At 47.1% G+C, this 15,535-nt stretch overlaps 1 long non-coding RNA gene across 1 annotated transcript; it reads right to left on the reverse strand.

Moving 5' to 3' along the window:
• Positions 1–8,840: 8,840 nt before the first annotated feature.
• Positions 8,841–15,188, reverse strand: LOC114807369. The gene is made up of 3 exons (XR_003755453.2): positions 14,908–15,188; positions 12,195–12,355; positions 8,841–9,245 (listed from the first exon to the last, which is right to left on the reverse strand). It is a non-coding gene; the product is annotated as an uncharacterized LOC114807369 (long non-coding RNA).
• Positions 15,189–15,535: the final 347 nt, after the last annotated feature.

The following is a 15,535-nucleotide window of genomic DNA, read 5'->3' on the forward strand; positions in this document are numbered from 1 at the left end:
AGCGCGGGTCTGAGAGTAAGAAGGGCCTGGGTAAAAATCTTGGCTCCACCACTCGACTGCTGTGTGACCTTGGGCTAATCACTTCGCTTCTCTGTGCCTAGGCTACCTCAAATGGGGACTAAAACTGTGAGCCTCATGTGGGACAAGGAACTGTGTCCAACCTGATTCGCTTGTATTCAATTCATTCATTCAATAGTAGTTATTGAGCGCTTACTATGTGCAGACCACTGTACTAAGTGCTTGGAATGGACAATTTGGCAACAGATAGAGATAATCCCTGCCCAGTGACGGGCTCACAGTCTAATCGGGGGAGAGGGAGCTTGCCATCTTATAATGTGTGAGATGCGTTATCATTGCGCTCCAGCCAAAGGTGGTGCAATTCCTCACCGCATAGTGAGAAACAGCAAATACTGTGTAGTTGGGGAAGCAGCGTGGCTCAGTGGAAAGAGCCCGGGCTTGGGACTCAGAGGTCATGGGTTCGAATCCCAGCTCCGCCGCTTGTCAGCTGTGTGATTGTGGGCAAGTCGCTTCACTTCTCTGTGCCTCAGTTCCCTCATCTGTAAAATGGGGATTAACTGTGAGCCTCACGTGGGACAACCTGATTACTCTGTATCTCCCCCGGCGCTTAGAACAGTGCTCTGCACATAGTAAGTGCTTAACAAATACCAACATTATTATTATTAGTTAAGAGGCAGTGTGGTCCAGTGGTCTGGAGCACGGGTCCGGGAGTCAGGAAACCTGGATTCTAGCCCCAGCTCGGCCCTTTCCTGACTTCTGTATGACCTTAAACAAGTCACTTTCTTCTCTTTCCCTCCATGCCCTCGTTTGGAGACAAAATACGTGTTCTCCCTCCCTCTTAGGCTGTGAGCTCTGCATATCCATCCTAGCGCTTAGCACAGCGCCCGGAACATAATAGGTGCTTAACAAATACCACTCATCTATCAGTCATCTTTACCGTGGCCTGGTGGAAAAGTGTGGGCCTGGGAGTCAGAGGACCTGGGTTCTAATCCTGCCTCCTCCACCTGTCTGTCGTGACCTTAGGTAAGTTACTTAACTCCCCTGAGCCTTTGTTTCCTCATCTGTAAAATGGGGATTCCATCCCCATTCTCCTTCCTAGTTAGACTGTGAGTCCCAAGTGGGACATGGACTGTTTCTGACCTGAGGACCTGGTATAGACTCCAGCGTTCAACACAGTGCTTGGCCCATAGTAAACACCCGTGTATCATTAGCTCGATGGGCTTCTTCATCAACCGAGGAGAATGCCGCAGTAAGTCCCACGACGCACACCTCCCCTCTCTGCAGAGTTATATTGCAGCCAGCAATCATTACATCTCAATCCTTCACCAACTGCAATTCCCAGCCCTTACTGATAGAAAGGGAGAGATACAGCCTGCCGAGAAATGCAAAGGCCTCATTCTCCGTTAGGGTTTCGCCGGCGATGCTCTCTCTCCAGATTTATAAGGTCAGCAGGGAACGGATTATCTTTGTTATCTCCCTGAATCTCATCTTTTGTACACGAGAGCAGGTGGATAGTTCAGAAAAGGTTTGCGACATCTCAGAGACAGGGTTTAACTTTTCAAGGTCGTTAAGAAAGATGCTTTTTTCCCCCCTTTCCTGAAAAGGATACTCTTAGTGGGATTGAGAAGAATTTTTTAATCTGCCTCCCTCTCTTACCCTCCCTTTCTCTAACTTTTCCTCCCTCCTCCTCTTTTCTCTCTTTCTGTCCCCATCTCTCGCTGCCTCTCTCTCGGTCTCTCTGTCCCTCACCGTCTGTCTCTCTCGGTCTTTCTGTCCCTCACTGTCTGTCTCGCTCTGTGCCCCCCGTCTCTCACTGACTTTTTATGTTTCTCTCTGTGTCCTCCTCTTCCTCTGACTTTCTATGCCTCTCTTTTGGTCTCTGTCTCTTGCCTGTCTCTCGTTATCTCTCTCTCTTAGTCCTTCTGTCTCTCGCTGTCTTTCTCTACCCCCACCTCTCACTGGCGTTCTATGTTTCTCGCTCTCCTGAACCCCATCTCTCTCTGGCCCCCGCCCCGACTTTCCCCTCACCAAATTTCTATGTCTCTCTCCATCCCCCACCTCTCACCATCTTCCTCTGTCTCTCTCTTCATCTGAGCCAATGCCGAGGAAGTCACCCTTCATTGAGCAGTGAGGCTACTCAATTGTGGACTTCAGCAATCGGGGGAAAGTTGCCCGTGACTTCTTCTTTCAATTATGGCTTAATATACAATGATTAGTACCAACCCTCCCAATCTTGCCTGATTATGATTCAATTTGTCAGGGTATCTTAATGGCCATGTGCAATAGCATAAGGGAAACACTTGGTCTGTTTAGCAAAGCCTTCTGTCACAGCAGAAACTCAGGAAGATTGGAGCGTTGATTACTGTTTCGGTGTAAGTGTGATGTGCCATATGATGCAACACGGTAGCGGCCAAGTCCGCGCAGGAGTTTTGTTTAGCCGAGTGACGCCGGAATCCAAAAGAGTCTAGATAAACAGTCTCGCCTCAGATGGACTGAACTATCGATTTACCAACGCTCTGTGTCCCGGCCCCGGGGGCTCGGTGGATGCTACTTAGAATACGGTAAACTCTCGGCCATATGCATGTTGTCTAGCATACGCTTCAACCCCATCACCTCGCAGCAGACGGCTTTAGACAGGAGATTTCATAGGCGGCGGAATTTGCAATGCATATAAGCTTCGGCGTTGATTTAATACAAGAGAGTCCTAGACGTTGACCTTGTCTTGAGCTTTCGGCTTGGCAGGGATGGGGCGCTGCAAAGACCTGCAAATCCCTTTTTAACAAGGAGACCCGAACCGAGTGGCCCCCGTCCAAAGGAATGAAAATTTAAAGATGCCGAGCAGATCGGTTGCTTCCTCCGTTTAGGAGAAGCCAGATTGACACCGCACATACCTTACGTCTGCTTTCCCAGGACGGTGGTGCCCGCTCCCGGGATAATAACTAATCTGTTATCGCTTTCTAAAACACCGAGGGTGTTGTCATTCCGGTGACGAACCGAACCAGGTGAAGGCATTTTATTTTAAGACATTAAAGGTACGAAAATACCTTACTAAATTCCCCAGGTGTTCAATTATCTGAAGGAAACATTTCTCCTCTAGGCAAATTGTTTTTTGGGGAGGAGAGTTAGATGGCGATTTTGTGTATTGTACCTAGTGTCTCTGGGCACCCTCTCCCCTGTCAAGAGCCAGGGATTCTAATCCCGGGTCTGCCCGTCGCCTGCTGCGTGACCTTGGGCATGTCGCTTAATTTCTCCGCGCTTCAGTTTCCTCTTCCGTAAAATGTGGATTCAGTGCCCTCCCCCTGAGTCTGTGAGCCCCAAGCGGGGCTGTGACCCACCTGGTTATCTTGGCTCTCAGTGCCTAGTACAGTCCTTGGCGCTTAGTAGACCCTTCCAAATACCACAATTATTATTACATAGACTGTAAGGTCGTTGTGGGCAGGGAGTGTCTCTTATATTGTACTCTCCCAAGCACTTAGTACAGTGCTCTGTACACAGTAAACACTCAGTAAATATGACTGACTGGCTAACTGCACGCATCTGATAGTCCATAAGGGCTACCGGATGGACACATGAAATCGCCCTCCAGCTCTGACTCTTCACCTCCCTCTGCCTGGTTGATTCAGGACAGTTCTCACAGCCAAGCCGGCGGCAGGCCAAAACCCCAGCCCCTGAAGATGGCAACCGCACCCCACCGTCAGCCGGTCGACGCGACGCGTTTCGTTGGGACTGTAAAGAAGCGTGTGCAGAGCTACTGAAATTTTTCCACCTAACATTAGCTTCCCCCTTGCCAACTCAGCACAAATGTGAAAGACAAGAGAACACCTCTAGTCTTTCAGGACAGAGCTAATGAGTTTACCTTTCATTAATGAAGTGGGCAACACTGAGAAAAATCAGAACGTGCTCGGACTTGCTTGCCGGGCTACGGACCTGAATGCTTCTGTTGACTGGAGAGCAGTAGGGGGCAGTTGGCAAAATACCTTGAGTTCTTTTGAGAAAGCAAAGCCCCCCTCTTTTTTTCTCTCTCTCTCTGCAGCTCGGAACAACGTTCGCTATCCCTTCAACCTTTTCTCACCGCCTCAGGTGTTCTGTACCTGCAGGGTAAGGGAAGTTGAAGAGTGAGCTGCTATAGGAACTAAAATGGAACACACACCAGCCAGGAGAGAAGAATCACCCATCTAAAAACCCAGCAAGGCCCAGCGTCAAACGACGAGACCCAGCGGTGAACTGCCGTTGTTGAACTCGTTGTTATAGTGTGCTCTCCCAAGCGCTTAGTAAAGCCCTTTGCACACAGTAAGCGCTCAATAAATACGATTGAATGAAATGACGAACTGCTGGGAGACCTCTTCAGAGGAACGACCGGGCCGGCGGGCAGTAATGGGGGGGAGATGGCCAGCTCTTCTCGAGCGGAACCTTTGTTCGGTTTGTGATGCCGAGAGGCAGGCTTAAAAACAGAGAGACCCTGCTAGGTTGAACTCATTGGCACAGCAAATATATAATAATAATAACACTTGTTAAGCACTTGCAACAGTTATTATCATTATAGTGGCATTTGTTAAGCATTTAGCCCAGCACTGGGCTAAGCGCCTTAACCCAGGTAGGTACGAGATAATCAGTTCAAATACAGTCCCCGATCCTCATGAGGCTCAGTGTTGCATTTTACAGAGGAGGAGAATGGAAGTCCAGAGAAGTTAAGGGATTTGGCCCAGGTTACCTGGCTGGCATGGGGCAGAGCTGGAATCTGCCTATAAGTGCAGGGAAGCAGCAGAGTGGATAGAGCAAGGGCCTGGGAGTCAGAAGGACCTGGGTCCTAATCCCGGCTCTGCCACTTATCTGTGGTGTGACCGTGAGCAAGTCACTTCATTTTTCTCTGCCTCAATGACCTCATCTGTGAAATGGGGACTGAGATGGTGAGCCCACTCTGGGACAGGGACTGTGTCCAACCTGTTGACCTCGTATCTACCCCAGTACTTGGTACCGTGCCTGACACATAGATAATGCTTAATAAATACCGTAATTATTATTATTATTATTATTGTTATTCTTGACCACAAGGAGTTTATGGTCTAGAGGGGGAGTCAGATATTAAAATAAATTACAGCTATGTACATAAGTGCTCTGGGACTGAGGGTGGGGTGAATAAAGGTTTACAAATCCAAGTGCGAGGGTGATGCAGAGGGGAGAGGGAATGGGGGATATGAGGGCTTAGTTGGGGAGACGTGATTTTAATAAGGCTTTGGAAGATGGTGAGAGTGATGGTCTAATGGAAAGAAAATGGGAGGGAGTTCTAGGCCACAGCCAGAATACGGGCAAGGGGTCGGCAGTGAGATGAGTGAGATTGAGGGAGAGTGAGGATGTTTGGGTTAGAGGAGTGGGGATGAAGATGACGATGGTGGTGAGATAAGGGCCATTTCGATTAGAGCAAGGCTTCACCTATCCCCTCTGCACAGATGTAGGGCTTGGCATCATTTGGACCCTTCCTGAAGGAAGATGAACTTTATCTCAGCCTCATCCTCATGGCTTACTTCCTGCAGCTCTGAGCTAAGGACCCTACTATGGGTGTATTGGAGGGTTTTACCCCTCTCTTACGAGGGTCAGGATCAGGGAGTTCTGCCATGAAAACTAACTAGGTAGGAATTTCCAAGTGCCTCCTCGGGGTAGGGGCACCTCCTGTCTCCTTTTTTTGGTGGTATTTGTTAAGCGCTTACTATGTGTCAAACACTGTTCTAAACAATGGGGTAGATACAAACTAATTAGGTTGGACACAATCCCTGTCCCACATGGGGTTCACAGTCTAAGTAAAAGGGAGACCAGGCGGACTGAAGCACAGAGAAATGACTTACCCAAGGTTACAAAGCGGACGAGTGGCGGAGCCGGGATTAGAACCCAGGTCCTCTGACTCCCAGGCCCGTGCTCTTTCCACAGGTCACGCTACTTCGTGACTCACCTGTGTTTCTCTGGTGCCTGATTCTACCCCTCACTCACCCTTTGACCGCCTTCTGCTTCCCTTCCTCCTGGACATCGGTATGTCTTGAGCCAGCCGTTTCGCACGGGCACCGTCTAGTTTGACGAGGCTTCCTCTTGCCCCAGGCCGTCTTCTTCAGTCAGAAGGGCAGAGAAGCGGGAATCTGGATCGGATCTCCCCCTGCCCCGTCACCTGAATGAGACCAGCTACCAGTTCACTAAACGAGGAGGTTTGAATTCGGCCTGTCAGGAGGTAATTGACTTATTGGAAAAAGCAGGTGGATTGTAATGATGCAAGCCCAATTTTGGGATGCTAATAACCGCTAATAACTCTATTAATACTAATGCTTGGATAATACAGATATTAATATTAATAAAAAGCCTCCAGTCTGAGCATCCGGGCGATTCAATTGCCTTTTATCACAATAAATGGGAGAAGGCTCAAAGAATGAAACAGAATCACCTGGGGATTAGTCCAAAGCTAATTAGCAAATGGGATGAGCAGAGCAAGAGGCAGGTCTAAGAGAGGCCTGAATTAATTGTGGACGGAGAATCAGCGTGGTCTAGTGAATAGAGCATCTGCTTGGGAGTCAGACGGTCATGGGTTCTAATCCTAGCTCTGCCACTTCTCTCCCGGGTGACCTTGGGGAAGTCACTTCCCTTCTCTGTGCCTCAGTTACCTCGTCTGTAAAATGGGGACTAAGACCGTGAGCCCCAGGTGGGACAGGGACGGTGTCCAACCCGACTTGCTTATACCCACCCCGGCAATCAGTTCACTGCCTGGCACACAGTGAGTGCTTAATAAATACTATTATTATTATGGAGCAAAAATGGCTGTTTTCTACTGGGTATGGTTGTGCCTGAACACTAAGGTCTGACACATTTGGAAGATGCTATCAGCCTGGATCTCGGGGGCATTTGGGTCTAGTGTAGGAAGAGAAAATGGAGGTTGGCATCCATGCCCCAAAGCTTTCTGGGACATGTTGTCCTCGCAGCCTACTCCCGTCAAGGTAGGTGGGCGGCCATAGGAATCTCCTGGCGGAAGACCGAACCGGGCAATTAATGACTCGCCAGAGGAGGAAGACAGGTGTCTCCTACTTGGTATCTGAGTCGCTAGCCCTTTATTCAATCACCCACAGCTGGAGTAATTGGATCTTTAGGTACAGGTTAATGGGATAATTAGGCAAACAAGATCAAACGTGTACGCTATGTCGAAATGGATGGCTGCTGTTTCCCAGCAGCCTGTCGTACACTCCGTTAGGGCAACCTGTTTTTCATTTCAATGGGCAATAAAGTCGGAGATGGATCGGCTGTAAGCGATCTCCGTCTGTCTGGAATGGTGGTCTGATTTAAATGATATCCTCTGAGAGTGCTCCGATGCTGGCCACTAGACGTGGACTGCATGAGGAGGAGGAGTTCCTGACCCGTGAGACTTAAATCAACACGTCACCAGAGGGGAAGGTTAGAGAGGAAAGTTAGAGGTGTTGGATGGTCCACCGTAACCAAGGCAGGGGTGGAGAGAGTCAATTTAGAGGTGACGGTTCATCTGCGCTCGAGTCGGGGATGTAGAAGTGAAAGTTCCGGGTGTGGGAGGGTTCACCCATAACTGAGTCGGGGGTACAGAGGGGAAAGTTAGGGCCCTCTCCTTAACTCCAAGGATGGATATCCAGACCATAATCTCGTTGGGGGCAGAGAATGTGTCTACCAACTCTTCTGTGTATTGTACTCTCCCAAGTGCTTAGTACAGTGTTCTGCACACAGAAAGCCTTCAATAAATAGGATTGACCATTTGATTGAGAGGGTGGTATTAACAGGCAGCCGAATCTGAAGCCTCAGAATTCTCAGGTCGTTTGGCTGAGGGTGCAAGGCCTGGCTGATGGACCAGAGTCCCTATGGTTGTGCCACACCATTAGAAATATTGCCCAGATCCCTCTGGGGGATCTAGATTTATACAAGTACTCCCAGAATCCTCAGGTCCAAAATAGCCCTAAACATTGCCTTATAAGTTACTCCAGTGCAGATAATTTTCGTTATGTTGCCATCTATTCAGACACTTAATACAGTGCTTTGCACTCAGCTGGTGCTCAATAAATATCACTGAATGAATCATTCTAATCCCAAGGGATTTATCCACCCTGGGCCAGATAGAGCCAGATTCCCTTCCCCTCGCCTAGAGGGACTTAGACAAATATTCCTCTGCCTCCTCTTTCAGCATGATGGGGGGGACCCAGCAACGGTGGTGGGAGAGCTGGGGATCGCAGAAAAATGGTAGAGTGGGAGCATACATGGCTTCAGTTTTAGGTTTTTGGCTGCTAGGATACAGATTAGCATGGTTTTTTGATATCCAATATCCACTCCATCCAGTGTGTGAGGGTGTGAGGGAAATCAAGTATATACACAAGCAGGGCAGAGAAATATCTCTATATTATCCCTTCAGAGGCAGTGTGGTCCAGTTGAAAAAAAAAAGGTAACAGATTGAAAATCTGAAGATTTATCTTGTAATCTCAGCCCTGCTTCTTGCCTGCTGTCTGACCTTGGGCAAATCACTTAACTTTTCTACGCCTCCTATTCCTCCTCTTTACATGGGAATGAAATATCCGATCTTCTTCCCTCTTAGACTGCGAGTCCTGGATGGAACAGGGATTGCATTTGATCTCATTATCTTGTAGGCTGGAGACGCCCCTAGACCATAAATTGGTCGTGAGCAGGGAACAAATCTACTGTCGTATTGTATTCTCCCAAGTGCTTAGTGCAGTGTTCTGCACGCAGTAAATACTCAATAAACCCCACCGAATGATGGATTGTACCTACCTCAGTGCTTATCACAATGGTTGGCGCGTAGTAAGTGCTAATTAATCACCTTAAAGTACTCACAAGTTTATTGACGTTAGTGTTACTCATTCCCATAAAGGTCAATTCAGTGATTTTCGGAAACACGAAATGGATTGGGGTGAGAAGATCCATTCCACCACACCAACTGAATGGGACTCGTACTTTCCAAGCGCTTAGTACTGTGCTCTACACACAGTAAGCACTCGATAAATACGATTGAATGAATGACTGTCCTGTGTTTAATCCCGTAAAAACTCTATCCAGAGCACAGGTACAAAAAACCCCCCAAAAACAAAATCCAAAACAAAAATGAGAAATAAGTCCTCGGAAGTAAATCTCTCTGCCTGACAGATTTGGGTTCATAACACGGCTGATAAGATGTCTTTAGCTTAATCAACTGTTATTGGTGATGAGAATCATTTCCAGAATGACTTCTACAAGGAAACAAACAAACGGAACTTGTAAACAACCACTTGGCACTGAAATTCAGCTTAATTGAACTGGAAATTAAAAAAAAAAAAGAAAGGAAAAGAACGAGAGAAACGTATTTGATGAGGGCTGGAAAATCTACATGTCAGCAATAATAAACCTGTTATTTAATAAGGTTAATAATAGATAAAGCCCCCTAAAGATGAATTGTTATCACAGTTGACGACCATTTTATTAAAATGTTAATGGCCTGAGGCAAAAACAAACCGTTCTCTTAATCTGCCAGAAGAACTGCTTTCTCAGGAATTATCAAGCATCAGAGCACTGGGGAATTTCAGCAAGCGGTAATAAGCCTGTTTGAAATGTGGATCGGCCTGTGGTCAGGAGAACATAACTCGCCAAAATCGAGGACGTGGCTTTAATGGGCAAACCCTTCTTTTCTGATCGGGGAACCTGTCTACCAACTCTGTTATATCATACTCTCCCAAGCGCTCAGTACGGTGCTCTGCCCACAGTAAGACCATCCACGGATTGGCTGATCAGCGAAACACAACGCCGAGGTCAGAAAATGAAAGCCCGTTGGGCCGGGACAAGGAAAGAACCTTCTCGAGATGAGGGATTGTTATCTACTAACTCTAGTGGGCTCTAGGTGGTGCTTAGAACGGTGCACACAATCGACGGGAAGCTCCTTGAGGGCAGGGATCATTATTAATAATGATTAAAATAATAATAATGCTTGTGGTTTTGTCAAGCGTCTGACTACGTGCCGTATACTAAGTGCTGGGGTAGATACTGATCAGGTTGGATGTAGTCGATGTCCTACATGGGGCTCCCAGTCTTAATCCCCATTTTACAGATGAGGTAACTGAGGCACAGAGAGATGACTTGCCCAAGGTCACCATCAGACGAGTGGCAGAGCCGGGACTCGAACACAGGTCCTTCTGACTCCCCGGCCCGTTCTCTAGTCACCAGGCCACGCTGCTTCTCAGCACGTTCTCTGTTAAATCTAGTGTACTCAAGCCAGTTGTCTGCACACTGCTCGTGCTCAATCATTATCATCATCAAAGGCATTTATCGAGGGTTTACTATGTGCAGAGCACTGTTCTAAGCATTCGGGAGAGCATAATAGAATAAGAAGACACAATCCTTGCTTTCAGTGGGTGCTTCCTTAAGAGCGCTATTCCTCCTACTTGCTATCGCTATCCTTTCATTCAAAAGTATCGTAGGGAATTCCCTTTAAGGATCAAAATTAACCTGAATTTCTAAAGACAGTCGATCTCCAAACTACCAGGATTTTAGTCGGTTCACGTCACCCCCTGTGGACCAGTGACACTCCTTAGAGAATCTGTCTGCTATCCTATAAATGTTCTGATTTTTTTAATAGTGTCGTTGTCGCATCTCTAGGAGGTGTTTCTTCTGCTCATGACTCAGAGGTAGAGGATGGCATTACACCTCTAATTGTTTAGGGCTCTGGGCTCTGCCTCCTTCTAATTCCCTGTGGACTGGGATGATCTAATCAAAGCTAATGCCCAGGAACTGAGGCCCAATCCTCAAGATTTCTTTCTCTTCAAAGAGAGAAAAAAATCATGCAAATTATAATTTCAAAAATCCAAGTGGTCCTTTGGTTTCCCAAAGGGCCAGTGGACAATCACCGCCTCCCGCTCCTGTCCCGATGCCACCTGGCATTTATTTAGCTAGAATTACAACCCTCCAGCTGCCCCTTCATCGCCCCTGTGCCTCCTCAGATCTTAGAATATCCTCTCACACTTAATGTAGACATCTTAGGCCTTCCCTGACTAAGCTCTCCTTTCTTCTTCTCTCACTCCCTTCTGTATCTCCCTCACTTGGTCCCTTTAATCATCCAGCCTCACAGCACTTAGGTACCTATCTGTCTTTTTTAATTCATATTAACGTTCGGCTCCCCCACTAGACAGTAGGCTCACTGAGGACAGAGGATTTATCTGTTTAATAATAATAATGTTGGACTTTGTTAAGCGCTTACTAGGTGCAGAGCACTGTTCTAAGCGCTGGGATAGATACAGGGTGATCAGGTTGTCCCACATGAGGCTCACAGTTAATCCCCATTTTACAGATGAGGTAACTGAGGCACAGAGAAGTTAAATGACTTAAGTTTATTGTTGTATTGTCTCTCCCAAGCACTTAGTACAGTACTCTGCGCACAGTAAGTGCCCAATAAATACAATTGACTGACATTACCAGCTTGGCTCGGTGGAAAGAGCCCAGGCTTGGGAGTCAGAGATCATGGGTTCGAATCCCCGCTCCGCCACTTGTCAGCTGTGTTACTTTGGGCAAGTCACTTAACTTCCCTGTGCCTCAGTTACCTCATCTGTAAAAGGGGGATTAAAACTGTGAGCCCCACGTGGGACAACCTGATCACCTTGTATCCCCCAGCTCTTAGAACAGTGCTTTGCACATAGTAAGCGCTTAACAAATACCACTATTATTACCTGGCCCCTGCTTGACTGGACATTGGATATTCGCTGCCCCCATCCCCACAGTAAATTATATATCATAAATTACTTATTCATTCATATTAATATCTGTCTCTCCCTCTAGACTGCAAGCTTGTTATGGGCAGGGAATGTGTCTGCTAATTCTGTGGTATTGTACTCTTCCAAGTGCTTAGTACAGTGCTCTGCATATAGTGAGTGTTCAATAAATGCCATTGATTGATTGATTGTAAGTTTCTTGAAGGAAGGGATCATATCTACCAACTTTATAGTGCTCTCCCATGTGCCCCGTACAGTGCTCTACACACAGGAGGCACTCAGTAAATGCTACTCATCCACCGATTGTTAGACGTAAAGCTGCCAAGACCCTTGGAAACGCAGCTGGGCTTGGACGCTGGGATCTTCAGCAGAACTAGTGAGATTTCTGCCTTTGGCATGGATCCTGGCTGGGAATTCCAGATAAAAATGACTTTCCCTAAATACCTTGATTAATTAATTTCCCTCCAGCGTAGACTGTGAACCCCATAAGGGTTAGGGATGATGTCCGGCTTGATTATCTTGCTTCTACCCCAGTGTTTAGAATGGAGCATGGCACGTGGTAAGTGCTTAATGCCACCCTTATCTCTTCTTCAGTGAACCACAGCCTGAAATAAGACAAGGTGTCATACGAAAATGCTGAGAGATAATAAATATCAATAATAATAATTGTGGTATTTGTTAAGCACTTCCTATGTCCGATGTAACGTTCTAAGAACTGGAGAAGACACAAGATAAGCAGGTCAGACCCAATCTCTGTCCCACATACAGCTCACAGTTTAGGTTAGGAAGAAGAACAGGCAAAATCCCCATTTTACAGATGAGGTAACTGTGGCACAGAGAAGTGAAGTCATTTGCCCAAGGTCACACAGCTGGACGGTCCAAAAAACACTGATTAAAATTCACACCGAACTCCCACTTGTCTATGACTTCACCAAGGTCCTTTCAAACTATCGAGGAAATCGTTGAAAAGACAGTAGATGTTTGATTGCGTGTGGGAGGCAGAGGAGGAGAGGATTTTATTGTAGAGCCCTTAGTTTTCCTACTTCTTTTTTTTTTCTGAAATCCCCATGTGAGGACTCCTTTTGGATTTACCACTGGATTGTGCTGCTTGAAAAGCTTCCTGATAATAAAGGAAACACCAGGTGCGGTCTGTTACTAGAACTCAGGGGAAATTATGAGGCTAGAGCATATGAGACAGTTGAGGGTCAAGTCAAGGGCTGAATGAAAGGGGAACTGCATGGCGATTAGCAAACAAACAACTTAAGAGCCATTGGGTCACAGGTGGCTCGGAGTTTATATTCCCAGTCAGGGGAAAACACACCGTCACTCTCATTGGAACCTTCGTACCTGGATCATTTCATGGACTCATTTGGGACGTGGTGGGAGGTGGAGGGAGAACAAAATTAAGATCTTGGGGCCAAGTGACTGAAAATGTTTAACTCTGAAGCATTAAATGAGTGGTAGGGGCTCCCTCTGACTCAAATTCATCCTATAAGATGCGCGGGGCAAGGCCCGAACTGAGAAAAGTGACCCTTCGGTAGAAACTGGGTGCTTTTAGAGCAGGAGTCTTGAGCACAGAGAAGATGTGTCTTATGTCCATATCCTTATACTCTGCTGCTACCCTCGTCTGTAACGTCTTTTAGTATCTCCTGCCGCCTCTAGACAGCAAGCTCTTTAAGGAAAGGGATCGTGGCAACCGATTCTCATTGAACTGTACTCTCCAAGCTTTTTTCATTCAGGAATATAGGAACCTGGGTTTACTAATGCAGTCCTAGATAGCTCTTAATCCCGCCTCCTCCTCAGTTTTTGCACCCTTTCCCATGATCCCGGCTACCAGCTGGGGGGCGGAGTGTGTAGCACAGGGTAGATAGAGTTTTCTTTATCAATTTCGCACCATCTCGAACAGGCGTGACCTCCCTGCCTCCTCCCCTCTCCCTATCTGCACCTCCCATCTCTCCTGACCAGCCTGCACTACTGCATTTGCAGCTGCAGCAGTGAGGGGGGATAGTCTGCCTTTTCCTCGATCTCCCAGAGGCCCTTAATGTTTGCCCAACACCGTGCTAAGTTTTGAGATAGACACAAGATAATCAGAAAAGGAACCAGCCCCTGGGCCCTTAAGGTTCCCAATCTTAACTTAAAAGTAATAATAATAATAATAACGTTGGTATTTGTTAAGCGCTTACTATGTGCAGAGCACTGTTCTAAGCGCCGGGGGAGATACAGGGTAATCAGGTTGTCCCACGTGAGGCTCACAGTCTTAATCCCCATTTTACAGATGAGGGAACTGAGACACAGAGAAGTGAAGTGACTTGCCCACAGTCCCACAGCTGACACGTGGCAGAGCCGGGATTCGAACCCATGATCTCTGACTCCCAAGCCCATGCTCTTTCCACTGACCCACGCTGCTTCTCTGTAGTATTATAGAGTATTATATCCCCATTTTGCAGAGGAGGAAATGAGGCCCAGAGAGGTCAAGTGATTTACTCAAGGTCACAAAGCATGTCAGTGGAAAAGGTGGTATTAGGCCCTAGGTCTCCGGTCTCATATCTTCTCCCTTTCTACTAGATTATCTTTCTTTCCTGACATGTATGACACGATATGGAAGCAGCAGGGCATAGTGGAAAGCACCTGGGCCTGGGAGAAGGAAGAACCTGGGTTCCGATCTCAGCTTCGTCACTTGCCTGCTGTGCGACCTTGGGCAAGTCACCTAACATCTGTGCCTCGGTTCCCTTTGACTTTGGGCAAATCTTCTTACCACTCTAGCATTCAGTTTCCTCATCTGTAAAACGGGGATAAGATAGGCACATGTGGGACAAGGACTTGGTCCAATCCCAGAGAGAGCACGGGTTTAGGAGACAGAGGATGGAGGCTCTAATTCCAGATCTGACATTTGTCTGCTGTGTGACCTTAGCAAGCCACTTAACATCTCTGTACCTCTGTGACCTCATCTGTAAAATGGGGATTAAGACTGTGAGTCCCACGTGGGACAACCTGAATACCTTGTATCTACCCCAGTATCTAGAACAGTGCTTGGCACATAGTAAGCCCTTAACAAATACCATTACTATTATTATTATTATCCCAGAACTTAATAAAGGCCACAATTATTATTAGAAGAGCCAACTACTGCCCTCAACGGGTTTACAACCTAACAAACCTTATTCCATGGGGTTGAACTCGTCATTCCTCTTCCTCCAAAACCATCACGTGCTCCCTTCTGGAAACTTCACCGATGCAACATTTTCCTGGCAGCCAAGTCAGACCGTGGAAATGCCACTTACCAACTGTAGCATTATTGCAAGAGCAGATTGGGGTGTGCAGATTGTCTGGAAACCGAGGAAAGGGGACATGGTAAATATTGAATGTGGATCCTGCCACAGAGCAGACTTTAATGCTTTGCCCTGCGCAGACTGGAGGGAAATCCTTCCTTGCAGAAAACCCTTGATGTCTCAGGGGCCTTGAACTTTTTAATGTCAAGTCCAAATCATTGCATACCCTAAAGACCCTCGAGGTGGAGAGGATAGGCAATGGCTGCTCTCCAGGTGAGCATCTAGGAGGAGCTGTCAATAGACCATTGCTTTTAGCCGGGATTCAATTTCACGTAATTGCTAGATGTGTGAGAATGACATATTTAGGAGCATAAAGACAGAGTGTATGTCCTTAATATGGCTGATTTTTGGTGGGAGCCCCAGTTTTTCCCCACATGGAGAGTCTATCTCACCTGGAGGAGGCTCCACCTGCAGTAGCTGAAGTCTGACGTTAAACCCGAAGAAACCCCCCACCCA

This window comes from Ornithorhynchus anatinus, chromosome X2, assembly GCF_004115215.2.
Source record: "Ornithorhynchus anatinus isolate Pmale09 chromosome X2, mOrnAna1.pri.v4, whole genome shotgun sequence".
Classification (NCBI taxonomy): Eukaryota; Metazoa; Chordata; class Mammalia; order Monotremata; family Ornithorhynchidae; genus Ornithorhynchus; species Ornithorhynchus anatinus.